At 37.4% G+C, this 24721-nt stretch overlaps 1 protein-coding gene and 2 long non-coding RNA genes across 4 annotated transcripts in view; 1 reads left to right on the plus strand and 2 right to left on the minus strand.

Moving 5' to 3' along the window:
• Positions 1 to 24721, minus strand: part of LOC127987559 (uncharacterized) — a 1718354-nt gene that overhangs the window by 1586835 nt on the left and 106798 nt on the right. The window lies entirely within an intron of this gene.
• On the minus strand, positions 13067 to 15993 carry LOC127987623 (uncharacterized). Of its 2 annotated transcripts, XR_008161272.1 has the most exons (6): positions 15089 to 15993; positions 14314 to 14448; positions 14054 to 14190; positions 13739 to 13827; positions 13317 to 13652; positions 13067 to 13242 (listed from the first exon to the last, which is right to left on the minus strand). It is a non-coding gene; the product is annotated as an uncharacterized LOC127987623 (long non-coding RNA). The 2 variants fall into 2 exon arrangements; XR_008161271.1 differs by having other exon boundaries at positions 14314 to 15993.
• On the plus strand, positions 23501 to 24700 carry LOC127987619 (uncharacterized). Its single transcript, XR_008161262.1, has 3 exons — positions 23501 to 23730; positions 24188 to 24442; positions 24603 to 24700. It is a non-coding gene; the product is annotated as an uncharacterized LOC127987619 (long non-coding RNA).

A 24721-nucleotide genomic window follows, 5' to 3' on the forward strand; every position in this document is an offset into this window, starting at 1 on the left:
ATGACATGTCTCAGTTAGTCTAGTATAGAACGCATAGCCAGGTGTATATAATTTTTTTTATTTTTTATTTTTTAATTAAATTAAAAAGACAAGAAAAGGAAAAGTACTGGTGTTAGTAGGTTAAGTGCAGGCGAAAAAGATGAGTCTTTAGATGTTTCTTGAAAGTGAGTAAAGACTCCGCTGTATGAATTGAGATTGGGAGGTCATTCCACCAGCTGGGCACAGTCCAGGAAAAGGTCCGTGAGAGTGATTTTGAATTTCTTTGGGATGGCACCACAAGGCGTTGTTCACTTGCAGAGCGCAAGCTTCTGGAGGGCACATAGGATTTAACCAGTGAGTTTAGGTAAGTTGGTGCCGTGCCAGTGGTTGTCTTGTAGGCAAGCATCAGTACCTTGAATTTGATGCGAGCAGCTACTGGTAGCCAGTGTAACCTGATGAGGAGGGGAGTAACATGAGCTTTTTTTGGCTCATTGAAGACAACCCTCGCTGCTGCATTCTGGATCATTTGCAGAGGCTTGACAGTACATGCAGGAAGGCCCGCCAGGAGAGCATTACAATAGTCCAGTCTGGAGAGAACAAGAGCTTGGACAAGAAGTTGGGTTGCTTGCTCTGACAGGAAGGGTCTAATCTTCCTAATGTTGTATAAGGCAAACCTGCAGGACCGGGTCGTTGTAGCAATGTGGTCAGTGAAGCTTAACTGATGATCCATCACAACTCCTAGGTTTCTGGCTGTCCTCGAAGGAGTTATGGTTGACGAGCCCAGCTGTATAGAGAAGTTGTGATGAATCAATGGGTTAGCTGGAATCACCAGTAGTTCAGTCTTTGTAAGGTTAAGCTGAAGGTGATGGTCATTCATCCAGTGGGAAATGTCACTCAGACAGGCTGAAATGCGAGCAGCTACCGTCAGGTCATCAGGCTGGAATGAGAAGTAGAGTTGGGTGTCATCAGCATAGCAGTGATAAGAAAAGCCATGCTTCTGAATGACAGATCCTAAAGATGTCATGTAGATGGAGAAGAGAAGTGGTCCAAGTACTGAGCCTTGAGGAACCCCAGTAGCAAGGTGGTGTGACTTTGAAACATCACCCCTCCAAGACACACTGAAGGATCTGTCAGAGAGGTAGGACTTAACCCACAGGAGAGCAGTTCCAGAGATCCCCATCTTTCTGAGGGTGGACAGGAGAATCTGGTGATTAACAGTGTCAAAAGCAGCAGACAGGTCCAGTAAGATGAGTACAGAGGATTTTGAAGCTGCTCTTGCTAGTCGCAGGGCTTCAGTAACCGAGAGCAGAGCAGTCTCAGTTGAGTGGCCACTTTTGAAGCCAGATTGGTTGCTGTCCAGGAGGTTGTTCTGTCCAAGGAACATAGAAAGCTGGTTGAACACAGCCCGCTCAAGCGTCTTTGCAATGAATGGAAGAAGGGATACCGGTCTGTAGTTTTCAAGAAGCGCTGGATTTAGAGATGGTTTCTTGAGCAGTGGGCTTACCCGAGCCTGCTTGAATGCTGAGGGAAATGTTCCAGATTGAAGAGAGGAGTTGATAATGTGAGTAAGTGAAGGTATGACTGAAGAAGAGATCGCTTGAAGGAGGTGAGTGGGGATATTATACTGTTTCATTATAGTGTTTTCATGTATATGCATATAGTTATATATTTATATGTTTAATGGCTTATTTTACGTGCTCACGCATCACGTGGGAAGAGAGGAGAATGATGAAGACGAGCAGAGAGAGGAGAGAAATTGTGTTTGATGTTAGTGGAAGAAAACAGGGTGTTCTTGGAGAAACCTCAGGCCTGCAACGAAGGGTGTGTGAGTGAGTGAGATCCTGAATGTGGACCCACTTCGTGGGGAAGTCGTGGCCTAATGGTTAGAGGGTTGGACTCCCAATCGAAGGGTTGTGAGTTCTAGTCTCGGGCTGGACGGAATTGTGGGTGGGGGGAGTGCATGTACAGTTCTCTCTCCACCTTCAATACCATGACTTAGGTGCCCTTGAGCAAGGCATCGAACCCCCAACTGCTCCCCGGGCGCCGCAGCATAAATGGCTGCCCACTTCTCCGGGTGTGTGCTCACAGTGTGTGTGTGTGTGTTCACTGCTCTGTGTGTGTGCATTTCGGATGGGTTAAATGCAGAGCACACATTCTGAGTATGGGTCACCATACTTGGCTGAATGTCACTTCACTTGGCTGAATGTCACTTCACTTCACCGAGTTTTGTTACTGAATCTAGTGATTATTTCATTGGGGAAATCTAAAAGTGTACGGTTTGGTTATTGAGCTGTACATTTGTACATTTTCCAATTTAATTCCCTAAAGTGTGTTTAACATTTGTGAAAATAGAAGTTTGATTTATTTCACATTGTTACTTCTTTTAAAGGATTTGATTTGACATTGTAAAAGTTTGTTTCAGTTCATTTATTTTTCTCTTATTGCTTTACCAATGTCATTTTGTTATTTAAATATATGAACAAAGCCTCGTAAAACCAGTATTTGATTCTATAATATTTATTGCTGCTGAAACAGACGAAAAGAGATTACACTTGACAGGTAAAGTTAAACATAGCATTGAAATAAATACTTACCCAGGCCCTAGCTTTAACATAGCAGGTATTGTTTCTGGGGTTACAATGGTTTCTGCTGTCTCATTAGGTGTGTCTTTCACCTCAATTCATTTTGTCTGCACACCGCCCTTCTTAGTTCAGGGCGTTAGATCAGCCTAACATAAGTCCTGTCGGGTGATTTCCTCTAACATGAAGAGTTTTGTTTAGCTTGTGATGTCCAGTGTGTGCTCGGTCCGAGCTGATAAACCCAGCGCGGTTTAGTTTCACTTTCGTTTCGTTTCATTACCGCTTGTTGTTTCTCAAATGTAACAGAAATGGAAGAGTTTATGAGTCGATACACTCACAGAAATGATCAGTCTGGATCCCTGCTGAAGAGAACATGCACATGTTACAGCTGTCAGGAGGTTAATGTCAGGTTTATAATCATTTCTCATTACATGTTTTAGGTGTACATTTCTTGTGAGGTTCACCTGTGCTCAACAATGACTTTTTATTGCTGCATCATGTGTGTTTTGGTTATGTTATGATGAGATAACACTACTGTATGTCCATGCCAGGCATCACGTGTAGATCACAGATCAGCCCTGAACAATCATCACACACAAGTGCTTCTTTTTAAACGCTTTATGAACATAGTTAACATCGGCTCCTCAGTCTCGGGTGACATCTATGGGTCAGTTCTGGTTCAGATGATACCAATCCTAAATGATGAATTCAGATCTTTGATGATGAAGCCTGCTTCAGTGTGTTTCTGCAGCTGTGGCTCATGGCAGGTTGTGTTGTGTGTGGAGAAACCTCTGTTGAGCTGAAGTGATTGTGACTAGACGGCAGAGAAATCTACTTGGTCTTAAAGGAGTGATATGATGCAATTACAACTTTTCTTTTTCTCTGGAGTGTTACAAGGTGTTCGTGAATAGATAAGATCCCTAAAGCGGCAAAGACTATATGCGTGAAACACAAGTTTGTTCATAAAGCCCTTAAATGGAGACGGTTTGGGTGTGTTTTATGCAAATAGCTTTGTGGACGTTTATTTAGGAGACTCAGAATCCAGTAACATTAGAAGGAGGTCAGGGTCTGTCCAAATACCTACACTTGCAGACTTGAGAGTGTGTGCACATGACTGGAAGTGATAACTTTCTGCTCATGAGATGTTTGTTTTCTCAGGCAGGTTTGTGAGCGGACGCCGTCGCCTCGGGAGGCTCGTGCTGGACCCATGTTGCTGGCTGAATTCTGTCACGGGGCGATAGAGACCGCCGAAGAAAGAACAGGGTCTGGGCCCAAATGCAGGTTAGAAAACTCTTTTAAATGAGGGACTACATTTGTAGCATGGACACACATTTTTAAGACATGTTTTTGTTTTAAAACTGATTTTAAGCCATTGAAACACAAACACCAGAGCTGTATGTGCCGTCTCTTTTTCTGTGTGAGAGGAGTGTGCATTGTTTGTTTGATAATTTATTGGCTTTGAACAATTTCATAAACACACACATACGTGAATGTCATTGTCTTGACTGTTGTATATGTTACATGCAGTTTGAAGCTGAACGGAGGATGACAGATAGACGCAGTGGAGAGAAGAGTTTACATCAACTTAAATATTCATCTGTATCTCACATTAAACCATGGACCGTCTTTTAAATGTGTTAGGTGTGTAAAAATACTTCAACTGACAATAAAGATCATTCTGAAGTTATACTGCACTGAGCACTATTGACATTTTTATAGTCTCTGAATAAATGTTTTTAAATATATATGTTTATTGCTTTTTGATTTGGTTCATGAAAATATTTTTATGAAAACTGTCAGCACAAATGACACAAATGTAATTGTGACTGACCAGAGACAGTAAGATTGAATCTGTATGTGGTCAATCTTCTCCCTCTGATGGTCACTTGATAAAGTCCAGAGTCTGTGTTTCTGGTGTTTGTGATGATCAGATCCAGTCTGATGATCCAGCTTCAGTCTGTCTCTGAATCTCACATCAAGAACATCACATAGGCAAGGCAAGGCAAGGCAAGGCAAGGCAAGTTTATTTATATAGCACATTTCGTACACAATGGTAATTCAAAGTGCTTTACATAAGAGAAAGTAAAATAATCATGAAGAAAAATAATAACAAAAATAAAACAAGTAATTTTACTTTTAAAATGATTAAAACATTTTAAAACAGTTAATAATAAAACAATAATAAAACATAAAACAGTGAAAATATAGTGCAATCAGTTCGGACATTGCACAGTGCTCATTCAACAAATGCACAGCTAAAAAGATGCGTTTTGAGTCTAGATTTAAATGTGACTAGTGTTTTAGCACATCTGATCTCTTCTGGAAGCTGATTCCAACTGCGGGCAGCATAGTAACTAAAGGCAGACTCCCCTTGTTTTGTGTGAACCCTTGGTATTTCTAACTGACTTGATCCTAATGATCTGAGTGCTCTGTTAGGTTTATATTCAGTGAACATATCTGCAATATATTTCGGTCCTAGGTCATTTAGTGACTTATATACGAGTAAAAGTACTTTAAAATCAATCCTAAATGTAACTGGAAGCCAGTGTAAGGACCTAAGGACTGGTGTGATATGCTCAGATTTTCTGGTTCTAGTCAGAATCCTGGCAGCAGCGTTCTGGATAAGCTGCAGCTGTCTAATGGTCTTTTTGGGAAGGCCAGTGAGGAGCCCATTACAATAGTCCACCCTGCTGGTGATAAAGGCATGAACAAGTTTCTCCAAGTCTTGACTGGAAACAAAACATCTAATTCTTGCGATGTTTTTTAAATGATAGTATGCTGATTTAGTTACTGCTTTGACATGACTACTGAAACTAAGGTCTGTCTCCAGAATCACACCAAGATTCCTCACTTGATTTTTTGTTGTTTGACCCCTAGAGTCAAGGTATGCATTCACCTTGAACACTTCATCTTTGTTTCCAAATGCAATGACTTCAGTTTTTTCCTTGTTTAACTGAAGAAAGTTCTGGCACATCCAATTATTAATTTCTTCAATGCATTGGCAGAGGGAGTCAATGGGGCTGTAGTCATTTGGAGATAAGGCTAGGTAAATCTGGGTATCATCAGCATAGCTGTGATAGGCAATCTGGTTCTTTCTCATTATTTGACTTAGTGGAAGCATATACAGGCTAAACAAGAGCGGTGCAAGAATTGACCCTTGTGGGACTCCGCATGTCATGGACGTCCACTTAGACTTATGCTCTCCTAGACTCACATAATAGCCTCTCCCTTCTAAGTATGATCTGAACCATTTGAGTACCATCCCAGAAAGCCCGACCCAGTTTTCCAGTCTCTCTAGTAGTATGTTATGATCGACAGTGTCAAACGCAGCACTGAGATCTAGCAAAACCAGCACCGATATTTTGGCAGAGTCACAATTTAAGCGAATATCATTTATTATCTTAATGAGTGCTGTCTCTGTGCTGTGATGTGGTCGGAAACCAGATTGAAAATTGTCCAGGTATCCATTTGAGTTTAAGTATTTGTTCAGCTGATTAAAAACTACCTTTTCTATAATTTTGCCTATAAAAGGAAGATTAGATATTGGTCTAAAATTGCTCAAAGTTGTGTTATCAAGATTGGTCTTTTTCAGGAGGGGCTTTACAACTGCAGTTTTTAGGGAGTTTGGAAATGTCCCAGAAAGAAGTGAGGCATTCACCACTTCTAATAGATCTGCTTTTAAGCAGTCAAGCACACTTTTGAAGAAAGATGTGGGAAGTGTGTCAAGACCACAGGTTGATGATTTTAGTTTCTGCACTATGTCTTCCAGAATTTTGCTATCAATTTTTTCAAAATTAGACATAGTATCTTTTTGATATTTTGGCCGAATCTGTCTGACCTCTGCATTACTTGAGGATGTGCTAATCGCCTTCCTGATATTTATGATCTTCTCAGAAAAGAAAGAAGCAAACTCATTGCATTTGCTGTCTGATAGCATATCAGTGGGAATCTGACTTGGGGGGTTTGTCAGTCTCTCAACAGTGGCAAAAAGAGTACGAGTGTTATTTAAGTTACTGTTTATAAGGTTTGAGAAGAAGTTCTGTCTAGCTGTGGCTAGTTTCACATTAAAAGCATGAAGGATGTCTTTATAGATGCTATAGTGAATTTCAAGTTTCGTCTTCCTCCACATCCGCTCGGCTTTTCTGCATTGTCTTTTCATAGTCTGAACTTCTGTTGATCTTCTCCAAACTGATTTCTGTCTGTTTGTTTTCTTACTGACTATTATTGGTGCAATATCATCAATAGCATTCTTAACTTTTGAGTTAAAGGAATCAAGGAGAATATCAACAGAGTCTGCAGAAATGCTTGGTGTTAAAGATATAGCCTCCATAAATTGTACACTTGTGTTCTCATTTATGCATCTCCTTCTGACAGAGACAGATCTAGATTCAGTGGTAGCAGAGATCAATATATCAAAGAAAATACAGAAGTGATCAGATAGTGCTACGTCCTTAATAACAATGGATGAAATGTTTAGACCCCTACTGATGATTAGATCCAGAGTGTGTCCACCTTTGTGTGTGGGTCCATGCACATGCTGAATCAGGTCAAAAGTGTTTAAAACCGTTATCATTTCTTTTGTAGTTTTGTTTTCTGCATTATCTATGTGAATATTAAAATCCCCTGCAATTGCAAAACAGTCAAACTCTGAGGAAATTATTGATAACATTTCTGTGACCTCTTCAACAAAGGCTGGAGAGTATTTTGGAGGCCTGTAAATAATAAAAACAGAATGCATGGAGCACCTTTCAGCAGATCCCTAGATATTAAAAAGACAAGTACTGACCAAATGACATTTGCTTGCATTGATAGACATCTTTAAATAGAGCAGCTACACCCCCACCTCTTCTAACAGTCCTGCAAACACTCATGTAAGTGAAGTTAGGAGGGGCTGCTTCATTTAGGATTGTTGCACTGCAGCTGTCTTCAAGCCATGTTTCATTTAGAAACATAAAATCCAGATTGTTTGAGGTTATAAAGTCATTGATTAGAAATGATTTATTTTTTAGTGAGCGAATGTTTAAAAGTGCTAGCTTAATGGCTGTGCTTTGTGTCTTTACATCAATCTTAGTTTGATGCATAATAGGCCGCAGATTAGATGAGTTTGCCCTTCGGCTTGAGAAGGCCTTAGACTTTCTATCACGTGATAAAACTGAAATAGAGAAAGCTACAGGCACACTGGGTTTCCGCTTGTTCAGTAGGCATTTGTCAATGTTGCTGCTATTATAGCGGGGACCCGACACATATCACTGAGAGCTATCAGTTGTTTTTGGTTCACCTTCAGCAGATAGAGGGTTTGGGCCCTGGCGTTGTGGCAGCGGTCTGAGAGCTCTCATAGGAACAGGGCCCACAGGCTTTGGTGGTTGGGGGGCCCGCCGTTTTTTAGTTGATATCTGCGGGCTAGCAGCGAATGAGTGGGAGAGTTTAGTCCCAACATACACCAATTCCTCCATTTTCTGTGAGAAGCACAGAAGTGGAGATGCTGGAGAGAGGGATAATGTGTCTGGTGAGATGGGCTGTGTCTCTGGTGTTTCCGGTGGCTGTGATGTGTTGTCCTGGCTTCCCACATGTGGAGAATCTTCCAGTGTCTTTATCAATTTCAGCTATACGAGTCTCTGAGTGTCCACATGTCCAGAATACCTCATCATTTGTCTGTAGTTCAGTGTTAGTCTGTAGAGAGACTGAATCTCCCTCCATCACAGACACTGACTTCACTTCATCTGAATCAGAAACACACCTGAAGAACAAACACAAACAGAGTTTGTCACAGATTAAGGTGAAGGTTTACTGAAGTAAACTGTGTGAAATGTAAATCTGGGACCAATAATATCCAAACAACAAAACGAAAAAAAATCTTCATGGTGATTTTGAATAAAACCCATTTGCCGACACAGGAACTGAAGTTGATTTGAGCTGAATTCATACACAGAAAACTCTTCAGATGAGAATCACGTCACGACTGAAACTAAAGCTGCTGCTGTTTGAGCTTCACTGTTTTTATAGAAAGGATATTTAGAAAAACAAACACACATATTTGAGAGAAAAAATACACATTTCAAACTCACCAAGCATATGCCACGAACACAACCAGAAGCAAACTGTGTCAAACATCTTGAGCGGTTTGAGTCCACAGATATGAAGAGACAAACTGGATCAGTAATGAGAGATGAGACAGATGAGCTGATGTGAGGCTGCTCTGTAGTAAAGTGAAGTCAAACTCTCCTGTCAGCTAAATAACCCTCGATTTATTCAGCATTGATGCACAAGATCATCAGCTCTTCTGAGCTTCCTGGAGATCAATGCTGTCATGTTCAACAGAAATAAGCTGAGACAAATATAGATGTTAAAAATGTGTTAAAGCAGTGTTTGATCCTGAGATCCTGAGAGTCTTTGACTCTGGTTTCTCCTGTAACTGTCTTCAGTCGGTTTGTTCTTCGTGTCTGATCAAATAGTTTCTCCTCTCAGACTGATTTCACAGATTCTCCAACTGCTTTATGGATCCAGAACAGATCACTTGTTGTAACTGTGTGCTCTCTCATATTTTCATATGGCATTTTGTGTGGAGGGGAAGTAAAAATGTTTAGTTCATATAAGCAGAAGAAAAAAAAATAAGACTTCAAACTACTAAAAGATACACGGACCACATTCATCTAATAATATACATGCTGATGTCGAAGCTGTTTGTCAAGACAACAGATCAAACCACATTAGATATAAATATATCCCAACACAAAAGGTTCTTTGATCATGATAGATTTAGTGAATTACATGCATTTATCAGTGTTATACGACCTGATTCAGCGTGTGATGGACACACACACAAAGATGGACACACTCCAGACTTAATCATCAGTACGGGTCTAAACATTTCATCCATTGTTATTAAAGACATAGCACTATCTGATCACTTCTGTATTTTCTTTGATATATTGATCTCTGCTAGCACTGAATCTAGATCTGTCTCTGTCAGAAGGAGATGCATTAACGAGAACACAAGTGAACTATTTATGGAGGCTATATCTGTAACACCAAGCATTTCTGCAGACTCTGTTGATATTCTCCTTGATTCCTTCAACTCAAAAGTTAAGAATGTTATTGATGATATTGCTCCAATAATAGTCAGTAAGAAAACAAACAGACAGAAATCAGTTTGGAGAAGATCAACAGCAGTTCAGACGATGAAAAGACAATGCAGAAAAGACGAAACTTGAAATTCACGATAGCATCTATAAAGACAGTGTTGGACTCGTGTGTGCAGAAGTGAAAATACCTTCATTCACCAGAGGACGCAGCTGGATGCAGAAGATGTGGAGGAAACACGGCAGATAGATCACCTCAGGGTTCATGTGAAGAGGGTTATATACACCTGTATGTATGTGCATTTATATACATATACAGAAATGTACCTTAAATAAACTACTTTTATTTTGGATGCTAGTAATCGTTTTCACAGCCTTACATTAAATGTTGCCTATGCATGAACAGCATTATCATTGTTATGCATATTGCATACCACCTGTTACAACAATAAATGGCAAAATTGATCAATTCTGTATCTCATTATTTGTGCATCACATTGAGGTAAATGTGTACAGTTTACAGTAAGGTATATAAAACCAGTAAAGGGGCAGTGTAACACATAAAAGGTAATTAGATAAACAACTATCAAGACCACAGCTTAGACAATAAGTTAAATATTAAATAGAAAAACACTTATTTAATTTATACATAGTGCACTTGTAGTGCTAATACAACAGGAGTAACTTGTAACAACAGTGTAACCTTCAAGTATCAAGAACATAGATAATGCAATAAGTGAAGAAAAAAACGGTAAATGGAAAGACAATTATTAAAACTAATTAATTCAAGACCTTTGAGCGAACAACAATTTCACAGAAAATCTGAAGCTCCTGCACTCATCCATATTTGTGAATTGCAGGTGGACCTCGAGAGATTTCACATTTTTTAATTGCTCAGATGTGTAACATTACGCACTGACGCTACAAACAAGTAAAGAAAATACATCGATGAAGGTTACGAGCGTTAGCTCATTAAGATCATCAGACCACCCTTCACTGTAAAACCTGACAAGTGACTTAACTCAAACCGTTTGAGTCAACAGATATCATTAAAAACCTGACAAATTAAAAACTGCATCTCAGTATGACACAGCAGTTGCTCTGCATCTGACCACAAAGCACTCCAGTGGGTGGAGAAAACTAAAACACCTCCACCCTGGTCAAAAAGACACAGCAGCACCTTTACTTCTTACGGAGCCTTAAACTGCTCAATGGATCACTGACACCCAGTTAGCTTCCATCGAGAACATTTATCAGAAGCGCTGTCTGGGCAGGGCAAGAAACATGATCAAGGATGCCTCTCATCTTCACTATGAACTCTTCATCCTCCTTCCATCCGGCAGGAGTTACAGGAGACTACGCTCTCGCACTAGTAGACTCAGGAAGAGCTTCTTCCCCGAGACTGTGACACTTCTGAACTCCACAACACCAATCTAACCTGCACCTGCTCTTTTACTGCACTCCTCACAGTACTTCTGTACAGAGCACAGTAAACTACTTCTATAAAAATATCATTGCATTACTGTTATTTTGCATAGAATACATTGTTTAACAATACGTTTGCAAACTCAATCCAACTGTATTTATTACCACAGCTCTCACGTTCCTGCTGATCATAATGTGTATATAATCCTACACAATATATATAATATATATAATATAATCCCACAGTTACTTTGACAATGCAGTCTCTTCATTACCATAATAAAATACATAAACACTGCGCAGTTTAAATATATAGTAAAATCTGTGCCATTAAGTGTTATCACTGTACCAATGTTGGTTTCAGTTTCGTTTTGTTTTAAATTAATTTGTTTTGGCTTGTCGTCTGTATTGCTATAGCTTCTTATATTCTTAATTCTTGTTCTTTTCTAAATACTGTTAATTAAAATTATCTGTTGTGGAGTGAGGGAACTAAAATAGTCTAGCTATGTAAACTGTAATCCAAATTACATGACAAAAATTATAGTTAGTAACATAATCCATTACATTACACATTTTAGGTAATCTAATCAGACTACTTTAGATTACTTTTGACCTAACTTGATTTAAATAGGATAATATACTACCATATTGACCTAAAAATACAAAGAGTAATATATACATATATATATATATATATAATTTCACAAAGCTTGTCAGAACATTCAGTTTTTGCTTCACATTGGGTTATTATTAAATCAAATTATGTGTATGATTATTATTATATAACTAAATGATATGAAATTATATAAATTATATGTATATTAATTATATAACAAATTAAATAACTCTAATAACAGATTTAGGTTAAATAAAGATGTCAGTCTTTATTTTTTTCTTTTTAGGAAACAAATCAAAGAAAAAAAATAAACTAATTCTGTTTCTAATATTCTGTATGTTGCTCAAAAGCAAAATATATATTTTGTCAAGTTTTTTTTTTTTTTTTTTTTAACTATTCTTTTAAAAATAACACATAAAAAAAAAATACGAGTTCACATATCGCACCTAAACACGCGTGGAAAAAGTAATTAGAACTAGCTACTAAATTAGTTAAAAATGCCTATCCATATACAGCTACACAGCAAAAAGTCCAGTGTTAAATTAACTCTCACAGAGTTGATTTCAACACTTTTTCAGAGTTTATATAGCTCCACACTCTCCGGAGTTAAAATAACACTTTCAAAATAGTTAAATATTTAACACAATCCCTGAGTTACCAATTTGTCTCCAAAAAGTGTTAAAATAACATTAAAAGGGATACAGAAAAACAACACTGTTCAGAGTTGCATGTTTTAGGTGGTTAAATCTGTACAGTCTCCAAAGATATACAAAATAGTGTTAAATAAACAACAGCACACAAAATATTTGCCAATGACTTGTTTATTTGTAATTCTCACCTCTTAAATATGAAATCAACTGTTGACTGTCTGGGTGCTCTTTTTGACAAATAAATTAGCATTCTGTCAACATCATACTACTCTCAAATCTCCAACCCTGGGAGACTCCATTTTACTTTCATCAATGTTATACACTGTTGTCTGCAGGAATGTGTAAAAAAGTTCAGAAGTGCACCATCATAGGACAAATTTAACTCAAAATGTGCCCTGAAAAGTTGATGGTGGAAGGAGATGTATCAGTTAAAGAAGGGATGCCATTTCCGAAATTCACATGAAGAAAAAACTAAACAAAAAAAACAACAACACATGAATTAATTAATTCTAAACCTTCTAATTAAATATTTTAAGTTGAAGAATAGAAAGCATTTTAAACATTCACCTGGTTAATGTAGTCTTTTTAAAGATTTTATGTAGTGCAAGTTATCAAAACAAAATATCTTGTAACTGCTAATATAGATAAAAAAATTCATCAAAACTAAATATATTGTAACTGTAACTGCAAATATAGCAGATGTGTAAAAACAAGCAAATCAAATACGACTTACTTGTCTCATGAAGGTCACTTCCTTCAGGACATTCTGCTGAGAGCAACAACTGACTCATCTCTGCTGTTGAAGTAAGTTGCTTGGTGTCTTTAATGACATTTGGCCTGAAGAGTGTGTCCCTCTTCTGAAGCAGCCTGGAGGATGTCTCGGTGTCAAACAGGAGAGTGAAGTCTTGACCAACCTTTAAGAAGATATTAAACTATAAACAATGTTCTCAAATTGAATTCTTGTGAAAACATGTTATTCCAAACTTACCAGGCCTTTTGTATCTATGAATCATGGGAATGTGGAGAGGATATCAACACTAGAGCCTGGATCTTTAATAAGCTCTTGGCGATGCTGAAAGGTCTCTCTCATCTTTTGGAATATTAGGGACTTCTCTGTGGTTTGGCTGAGCAAAGAAATGGCCTCTCTGCAAGAACTCCCATCAAGTTGCCCTTCAAAATTAGTAGCTTTTTGGCATTTTGGGCCTCCTGGAGAAACATCATGAGGGCTGTCTAGTGGCAAAGATCCTCGTCTCATCTTCCTGTGGACTGTTTTCATATGCCAAGCAATGTGTCCTATGTTGCTTGCAGCATCATAAAAGTGTTCCTTAAAAGAATCACATTTCTATGTCAGATATCGATATCATAACATTGCAATTATAACATGAAAGGGTCATGCAGACGATGACTTACGTAGCCTTTCTTGGAATATGGATCTTTGAGGGAACAGTATCACTATGCAAGCAGCATACTGTTCTCCGATAGCTTAAGTAGGGAGTTGCCTAAGAGAAGATATCAAATTGGTCTTAAATTATACAATGGTCATGCAGCTAATTTTTTTATAAAAAGTTAATAATAATAAATTAAAATAAAAAATGACCTTGGTGATTCATTAATTAACACAGACTCAAAGGGGTTAAATTTTTTTTTATATATTTTGGATAATTTTCATTTCTGGGTGAACAGAACCTTTAGGACACAAAAGGACATAAAAAGCTTTGTTCTAACCTGTTTTGCAGACAGTGCAGATGTGTCCTCTTTTCTTTGTCTCTTGTTAGGGACCTCATGAAAGATTACAGTGGATGCACTTGAACTGTTGCTTTTGTCAGACTTCTCAGATATGGAAGACAAAGAGTCTGAAAATTCTAAATAAAGTATTAAAATATTACAAATATTGTGATGACCAGCACAAGAATCAGAAATAGCCAATGTATCATATTTATCCAGAGTTGCTTGATAACACAACATAAACATTCAATAAAGCTCACCATCATTTGAGAAAACAGTCAGCACCACATTGCCTTGTCCAATGAGGTCGCTGAATATTTCTGCATCGACTTCTGTCCCTGTTGCATCCTTGTATGTAACTTTTGCATTAGGTGGCAAGCAAAATTTCTCAATGACTGAAAAAAGAAGAAAAAATTATTTAAGTTGACGCCCTTTCTTGCTTCACAACAAATGTCTGATCCGAAAACATGTTTTTTTATGATGCAAGCAAAATGTAAATATGAATAATTTTTATTTTATCAATACATCCCCTTCTACAGAAAATTATGTGATAAAGGCAAATACAGAAATGAGGCAACAACACAATAAACAGAATTTATCAGATTTTAATCAAATTCTTAGTTATTTTAAAGGAGTAAGAAAAAAAAAACAACCTTTGATGTGAAATTACATAAAGTTAAACCTCTCTTAAATGCAGTCCAGCTTCACATACTTCTGCTGTTCGTACTGTTCGTACAGTAACTTAGCTAGCTAACGAAGCTAATCACGTCGACGATGGCAATAAACGAGGCTTTGTAAAAGATCGCTCGTTTTATTAATTCGGTAAAGCATATTTATTAGAGACCAAGCTGTTAAATCGAAAAGCTCGAGCGTAAACCGCTGCCACGATGTACGTTAACTTGAAATGTGGAAGCGAATGCACACACACAGCCTAATATACGTTTATGCACAGTGCTCCATAGCACGTTATGCTGTACATTCTCTACTGAATAAGCACCAATCATAAATGTAAAAGTATGATTAAATTTATCTTACCTTTCAAAGCCACACGAGGATAATGGCAACGTCTTCATGGATTTCACCAGCGACGATTGGAAATGCGTGGGCGGAGTCTAATTACGTCTCTGTGGAGTTTGTTTAACACTGATGATCAACTCTGTGAAATAACTCCAACACCAAACACCATTTTACTCTGAATGTGTTAAAATTACTCTTTGGGTGTTGAAATAAACTCAATTTTTTGCTGTGTATGATTCGCGATCTCCAAACTGACTCAAATGATTCGCGAACCCGCTTTGAACTCCCGAACCGACTCAAATGATTCACGAAACCGCTCCGAACTCCCGAACTAATTCAAATGATTCGCGAAGCCGCTTCGAACTCCCGAACTGACTCAAATGATTCGCGATCCCGCTACGAACTACCGAACTGATTCAAATGATTCGCGATCCCGCTACGAACTCCTGAACTGATTCAAATGATTCGCGATCCCCAAACTGACTCAAATGATTCGCGAACCCGCTTTGAACTCCCGAACTGACTCAAATGATCCGCGAACTCGCTCCGAACTCCCGAACTGACTCATGATTCTCAATCATTTCAGAGCTGTAAAAACAATACTGTGAAACCGTGATATGTTTGCTTAAGGTTATCATACCATCAAAATCTCATACCGGCCCATGACTAATAAATATATATATTCCATTTGTTGTTATTAACATGAAGTGCATTAAACATTAAATCAAGGTTTCCCAAACTAGGGTTTGTGACTTTAATAAAAAGCTAATTAATTAAATCATAAAAAAAGGATACATTAAAATAAATAATTTTAAAACCAATCAAAATAAAATCTTACTAAAAAAGTTTAACATTTCATTTGTTTACCTGCATGTCATGTGGACATAACCAACATCAAAAAATCATGATCATGCAAATGTGATAATTATTAAAATATATATATTTTAAATCTCAGGGGTACTTCAAGTAAATATATTTGGTGAAAGAGGATCAGATGACAAAAGTTTGTAAATTTGTGTGTTTTAATGTGTTTGAAAGACAAACGTCTTCCAAATACACAATAATACATGATTAAATAAACTACAGAGTGATGATTCAAATAAAATCAATGTGTTCATCAGTAGTTGATGCAATGTTGAAACACTTCTTAAACCTGAAATGATTTTTATAAATCAATCTTCAAATGCTGTCACTGACAATGCAATGCTGCAATTTGGAAATAGTGGAATAACTATTAGTGATTTCACTGTTATCATATTTTTCTTTGTTTCCGCAGTTTTCATATTATAGACAGACTGAGTGCATAAGTCTTTGGTGATATTTTATATAATAAAAAGCCTAATAAATCAGCACATTACATTAAATAAACTAATAGATTAAATAAACCATGTGTATGAGTCCACATTCTGTTGCTTTGTGTTTACTGGTGAAAGAGCAATACCTGAAACACAAAAGTACATTTCTCAAATAACAACAAACATTACGATTATAATTTAGAGCAAAAATAATTCTGATCGGTTTAGCCATTACACAACCTGACTAAAATGCTCATACTTTTCATTTTCTTAAACTTGACTAAACAAAAACAGGACAGGGTTGACTAAATATGATTACTAAAATGTACATTTGAGTAAAACTAAGACTGAATTAAAAAATGGCTGCCAAACTTAATACTGCTGTGTGGTTAATTAATAATAATCTTACTGCTAAAATGTCAAGTTTTCATTGACTAAAACTAGACTAAAATGTTGAGACTTTCAGTCGACTAAAACTAAACAGGATAAGGTTGACTAAATACGATAAAAACTAACAAGGACATTTAACTGGTTCCTGCATTATATTTCTATACACTTCTTCTAATCTCACACACTATTTAGGCTGATAGTATGAACATTGAGACACAGGGCATGTCTTTATAAATGGAGAACTGAATCATTGACTCAAATGATTCAAAATTCACAAACACGAATCCTTCAGTAACGAAACACTGCTGTGTGTTGCTCAGAGAAGCGTTTGGAAGCGTTTTCTTTTAACCAAATGGAGCAAAAACAGTTAGCTTTGACAATATATCAAATATTGAACTAAAATATATATGAACTACTCGTTTTAACGCTTTAACGCTTTAAAATGTCAAATTTTCAATCATGGTTTCCAGGGAAAACTTCACTCTCTTGGTCGTGTCATGTTGCTTAACTGGGCTGTATGGGTTATGTTTCTTCTGTGTGCAGCTGTGTTCATTTGTTTTGATTTCTCCAGGAGATTCTCTCTCAGACAGACTGTGTGAACTTCAACTGTGATCTTGTTGTTACTGATCCGTTATAAATCACCGTTTACACTGAATGTAATAAAATCAGAAACATCATAGTAGGAGTGAACATGTGACCCGCCACTGATGAAATCCACACACATACATATATATACACATACAAACATTTCTGAGCCTCATTACTGAAGGATGAAGAATAAACACAAGCTGTTTGTTCTTCAGTGTGTTTGGTTCTGCAGGGTTCTAGATCTCTCATGTTCTCTCTGTTCTTCAGTAAACTCTGTCTCTGCAGATTTATCTTCTTCATGATGCTTGTCATACTTGTGAGCTAAAAAAAATAAAATAATAATCAATAAGTCTTTTTTTATTAGTATTCATCTTCTCTTTCATTAAAGGGGGGGTGAAATGCTCGTTTTCACTCAATCTCCTGTTAATCTTGAGTACCTATAGAGTAGTACTGCATCCTTCATATCTCCAAAAAGTCTTTAGTTTTATTATATTTATAAGAGAAAAATAGTCTGTGCCGAGCGGCTGGAGACGTGACGTGTGGGCGGAGCTAAAGAATCACGAGCGCGAGTAGGCTTTTGCGTTGAGAGCGTTTGGAAGCTGTGACATTACCGTGAGGAAAAAAACATCATCCAAAACAAACCATGGCTAACAGTCAGATTCAGCGTATATTTATGATCCAGAATCAGATCCAGAGGCTGAAATTTAACAAGAGCAGGATCAGCAACGACGTCTCTATGTGGTATGTACTGAAACTGTATATATTTGCTTAGCGGTTTTGGAAAATGACTAAGTTCCACTTTATGTCGTCTTTTTTTTTTTTTTTTTTAAGCTGTACATGTGGAAAGTGCAGTTTGATGACAACACCGTATGTTGTTTACTTGATGTGCTTACGCACCGATAGCTAAGTTAACAACACAGAGATATTTGAAGCAGTTTTACTCACCGCCTGCGGTTCCAACACACAATCGTGACCCTTTTTCGTTGGGATTGCATCATCCTTAAGAAATAAACGATGTGCAAATCCGGCGTCAAACTGGGCCTTGTTTGTAAAACAAGCATCTTCGAAATGCAGGGAACAAACACAAACACTTGCACAACTCCGTTGATGCTCTGTAAAAATAAACTCCATCCACTGGTCCCTTAATGCTGTTTATTTTTGGTAATCTGTGCAGGGTTGTCTTGCCCTGGCAACCAAAAACACACTTCTTTTGTGACATTTCGCGACGCTCTCGATCTGATCAGTGAAGTCTGTTGTGCTCTCAGTGCTCTGCTATACGGGAGCGCGCTCTTCCGGCAGAAGTGCCTCAGGACCCATATAAGGAAATTCCGCTCCATCTAACGTCACACAGAGCCATACTCGAAAAAAACTTTCCGAAACTTGTGACAAAATGGAAGAGGTATTTTTGGAACAACTTTAACAGTGTAAAAAAACTCAGTATGCATGAAATAGCATTTCACCCCCCCCCCCCCCCCCCCCTTAATATAAAGACACATACACATTTATAAAATTAATAACAATTAAAAGATGCCAAATATAAGCAATTTAAGAATTTAACAAGTGAAAGAATAAACATAGAGATATAATTTTACAAATCTACAAGGTACAAATATAGCACCACTGAATGGAGTTGAACTGAATGTGTTTTAGTTTTGTGTTTTATATGAAACATGGTTTATCACAGACTAATGAATAAATGCTGTTGTGATAGTTTCATCTTGTAATGTCACAATAACTGATAACAGTGTTGTTTTCTGATCTTGACAGCAAGAAAATGATCTTAATGTGTCAATGAACAGATCTGAAGTCATCAGTATAATGAATGAGGTGAAAACAGGATCTATTATCATGAAATAAAGAGGATTTTGATCAGCTGATAATATTGATGAGTCTCAGACTATAAACACTCATTAAACAAGACATTCAGGATCAGCAGCAGATCAGCTCACTTTATTCTGACTGTTTGCTGATAGAAACACATCTTTATCAAACATTGTGATTTATCCTTATGAATCTGAACACATTTCTATGTTATTTAGTGCGTTCATAACATCAGAGTATTTCCACATCTTACAGTTTTTTATGTAAAGAGTTTGCTCGAAACAAAAGGTGTAAAGAGGATTTTACAACTGCGTGAAAATAGCGAACTACTCACCTCAGAAAACCTCCAAACTGAAGCGCGCGCGAGTGCTGACGTCATCGGCTCTACTTCTTCTTCTTCTGTGTTTATTGGCAGACTGCAGCCTAACCGCAACTGGAATAAAGTATGGATCAGGATTTTTCTTGTAGGAAAGCTTCTTCTTCTTTTGATTTGATTGGTGGCTGATTTTAAAGGTTCATTAAAGCCACATACGAGACTGGAGTGTGGAGCAGTATATGACAAACTAGGACATTTAGAAATTAATTATATTCGTTCCATCAATCCAAAATTTTTTAGGTAAATCATCAGATGTTTGAACACATTACAAGTACTTCATTCTAAAAGCTTCTGAACATTATCATTTACAATGTCTGTCTTTATTTGAATCATTTCCCTTCTTTCCTCCTCATATTTCCTCCACAATAACACACGTAACACTGACTCCGTTTCCTCACAGTTTTCACACAAACCTGTTGATGTTCGGCTGTTTTGAACAGTGTCTGAATCAGTCCAGTGTGTCCTCTTCTAAGAGTGAACAAAACCTCTTCTTTTCAGTTTCTGCCCCTCATTACACAGTCTTTCTCCTGAATATTATAAATGATTATTAAAATAAATTTTATACACCATCATTTTCGTTTCTATAACGTGTGAATCAGTGAAGGCTGGTGCTAAAAAACACTTTTGGGGGTACACAAACAAACTGAAAAATTAAACTGTTCGTATTGCAGGACTGTAAATAACCATTTATCTGGTGATTATGTATCATTACTGCTAGATAAAATATTGAAAATATTAATGTTAAAGTCAACTGTTAAAGAATGCAATAAATGTACCATGAATCAGTGGATTTGACACACACACACACACACACACATTACACACACACGCACACGCACACACACACACACACACTGTGAATTTGCCCAATCACTTCTTTCTTTCTGGTTGTCAGATTCCTCCCTGGTTTTCTTTCTGGTTGAAATCATCATCTCAGTCCCAGTCAGGGGCGATTCTAAGATTTTCATTTTAGGGGGGCTCAGCCCCCAATAAGGGTATGATTAAAAAATTCTATTTGACTATTAGGGTAGGGTTGTATACTACTAACCTTATTGCAATCCACTATTCCATTGTATTCCCTGTATTTCATATATGGGAGTAGGAGTACTTACTGAGCCATATACAACACTGTAAAAAAAAAACTAATACAGTTTTTTAGATGTGACCAGTCACTGGAAAATTTTGAATTGGGAATGTAGATTTTTACAATAAAGACTTCCTGATTCAGTATTAGGACATTCATGTTTATCCTTTGATGATACCACAGCTTTTTCTTATGAAATGTACGTGGAAATTGGCAGAAAATTAAAACAACATAAGGGTTCAATGACTGCAATGAATCTTGGGAATACAGTGGTATTGTGTGTGTGTGTGTGTGTGTGTGTGTGTGTGTGTGTGTGTGTGTGTGTGTGTGTGTGTGTGTGTGTGAGGCTGTCTGTTCTATTCTCACCTGACTGTTGCTCATTTGCAGACCTACTCCCGCACGACAAAAAAATGTTGTATATCCATCTACAATGAAAAATAAATTATTATATTTTATTATTATTATTATTATTAATTTTTAGCTTTTTAGCCTTTATAATCAACAATACGGTTGGTTATACATCAAGTCAGCCCCTGGAAATTTATTTCATTTCAAATCATTTAACTAACCAGCTAATATTCATTAAGAATATAGACAAAACAAGTATTAATGTAATTGTCTATTGGCAATATGTTTAATCTGTTCTATATTTATTTCTATTTATTAAAAATAACACCATTATCAATTTGCCACTTCTATAAATCAATTACTTAAAAAAAAAAAAAAAATTCACAGATCCCTTTACTCTTACTCTAATATATGTATCATGATACACTAATGATTCATTATTACTTAATACAAAATCATATTTAATAATACAAAACAAAATAACTCCACATGATGTTTCACTCTCTGTGACATTTAGTGCTTTCAGACAATGATGTGTGTCTTTAATCATTTCTGTGAATGGCTGCATAATGTAATGCCGAAATACACAATAATATGTTTTGAATTTTGAAAAGTAAATTAAAATAAATCATGATCGTTTTCTAAAGTATGTTTTCATGGGTGTTAATCGCTTCATTTTTGTTGGAAGAAAAAACAACTGTCACACCGTGATAAAGGCTGAAAGTGAACGCAGCGAAGACGTATTGGTATTGGATGCGAGAACACACACACGCACACACACACACGCACGCACACACACACCTTGTACTCTCTGATGTTCGCTCTGCTCGGCGCCCCTGTGGATTGAAAAACGCGCTGAATCCATGCAGACTCAGATCAGGGGAGGAGCCGGAACTTGATGCAGCTTGCCACCGTTTCAAATGATTTTTAAAGGGGACTGAAGCGATCACTAATTAATTAATCAAATAATTTTTTAGGGGGGCTGGGCATAAGTTTAGGGGGGCTGAAGCCCCCCTAAAAAGGGCCTAGCGACGCCCCTGGTCCCAGTCTCTTCTCCATCGACAGCATGAACAATGCATTCAGCCTCTCCTGGGTCCTGCTGTTTCTCAGAGAAGTCTTCATTCTTTTCAAGCTTGAGAAGCAGCTCTCAGATCACTTCTGCTGTGCTCATGGGTGTGCTGATGAGGATCTTGTTCAAGATTGTTCTCCATAAACAGCTGGAGAAAGTCCACAGCAGCACGAGAGCTTCTGAACTCTTCCTTGCAGTAGATGAGACTAAGCTCTGTCTTCAGCTTACTCTCACTGAGCTCTGGATAGACCTTCAAAGTCCTGCTCAGTGCATCTTCAGGAAACACCATTGTGTCCTGTTCAAACCTGTCTGCTTGAAGCACAGTGACACTAACAAGGTGTTTGTGAAGGAGAACTGGTCCATGGTGTGTGAGAGGATGGTATCACAGACCTAGAGAGTGAAGGAGGAAAACAAACATGATGCAGCGATCACAAAATCTCAATTTCAGCTGCAACAATTAAAATGACCAGTTTTAAGTTATGAAGGGAGATCAGTTTCAGTGTTTGGATCCATCATTTCTCAGAAATTCATACACATGGACAACACATATGAGTAAATAAGTCAAGTTTCATGAGTTTCTGCTGCTCAGGGAGCTAACAGAGATGAAGGCTGTAATACTAATGTTGTCCACTAGAGGAAATCACACAACAAACTCTTTTAGATCACAATTTAAAGACTGTGAAAATGATACATAGTTCACTTGTAATAAAGAAAATGCATATAAATATTTATCTCCAAAATATAATATCACTATCTCAAAAATACATACTATCTTCAAGCATCGCGTTAGTTCAGTCAGGTCACGTGAGTCTCTCTTGCATAAGCTGACAGTCAGCTGTTCCTGACATGTACCAATCCAGTCTTGACACCTATCACCTGCGGTCTATTTAAATTCCCATTATTCAGTGTCTCTCCATCACATTGCTGCTTGCAATTAACTCCCTCCTCCAACCCCAACTCCACCAACTGAACCTGTAATCTGATCAAATTTGTTCTTTCTTTACAGTGTCTTCATTGGAAGCAGTCTCCATGACATTTTGTTTACAACTCATGTAATTGAGAATTGTAATTATGTATGCTTATGGTTCTGTTCTGTACCCCAGGGGGGTTTGTCTTGCTGCTCTCCCCACTCTGTCCAAGCATGGCTGCATGGACAGGCGTGTGGAGTGTTGCCCAGAACATAACCATACTGCCAACACTAACTGTATGCAATTATAATTGTCATTAAATATACTTGACGGAAGTGGTCCTGATTGAAATTAATATTTTTATATCCTAATGATATTGAAAACATATGTCACCAACTATGACTGGATATATGGCCAGTTGAAGGAAAGTAAATATAAAATGTGAATGATTTTAATGTATTAAATGGAATAATATTTCTAAAGATTATTATTAGAAAAGCGACATGGCCTTTAGAAGTATATCTGTATCATCTACACTCTAAAAAACGCTGGGTTGTTTTTTCAACCCAACTGCTGGGTTGAGGCCGTTGGATAGGACTTTGGGATGTTTTAACCCAAGTTTGGGTTGAAAATAACTATCTTTTTTAACCCAGCGGGGGTGGGTTGAGGACGCGGACGTGAAGGAGAGCACGCACTTCACGTCAAAATCGTACGTCTCTCCAGTGCGAGCAGCCGCCATTTTCTCAGCGTGATAGAAGCGAGAAGCGAGTGAAAGACTATGGTAAGTAACCTTAAATATTGAAAATGTAAAGTTATCTTTTATTGTTTACCCGGTTGTATGAAAGGCGGAAGGTTTTATGAAATGCGGAAACAAAGGAGCTTAACGTTATATCTAACGTTATATTAAAAAAAACGGACGCGGTTTTCGCCTCGGACACGGAGGTCTTAACTGCCTCATGTAACGTTACTGAACGGAGGATGTACTTTTAATATAACGTCTGTGAATGTATTTTGTCATATTTACATAAGATTTTACATTATCTGTTCTCTTTGAGGCGTTAACAGACGGTTATGGTCACGGTTACGCTCATGTGAATTTGTCTTTTTTTTTCGCGGTTAAACTGAATGTATGTTTGTCTCCTAAAGGAAACGGCATTGTGTAGTAAAGACTAGCATAATTATTTTGAGGCTGTTGAAGTGTTAACTGTTAAAAGTATGTTTTACATGTAATATTTCAGACTTGTCCAGCTCCTGTCTTCATTGTCCTCGCGCTGAGAGTTAAAGACACAGAAGCTGTTTGTGTGAGGAGTCACAGACCTGTGTGAGGATGAGGAGGAGGTGTTCTTCTGAAGAGAGGGACAGACGGTTTAAGGAGAGTAAACTTCAGAATAACATCAAGTTATCTTTATTTTTACTAAGACTAAAATAATGTGTGTGTTTTTTTTAGATGTTGAAATCCAGAGACAAGATAACTTCATTCTTTTGAGACTGATGTAAGTTAAATTATTATTACTTTTTTTTTTTAGAAAATGTATGTTTCTGTTGTGTCCTGCCTGTTAACTTCACATTTTGATGCAAAAACAGTGTGATTTTATATATGTATGTATGTATATGTTAATATTTTATTGAAACCATTGATGCCCCTCTTTGCAGAACTCAAACTAACTGGAGTTAAGGACACACAAGTCTGCTTGTGAGGAGGTGGTTTTCTCAGCTTCTTCTGAAGAGAGGGAAAGATCGTTTAAGGCAAGTAAACTTCATAATTTCATGTT

Source organism: Carassius gibelio, chromosome B22, assembly GCF_023724105.1.
Source record: "Carassius gibelio isolate Cgi1373 ecotype wild population from Czech Republic chromosome B22, carGib1.2-hapl.c, whole genome shotgun sequence".
In the NCBI taxonomy this organism is placed as follows: domain Eukaryota; kingdom Metazoa; phylum Chordata; class Actinopteri; order Cypriniformes; family Cyprinidae; genus Carassius; species Carassius gibelio.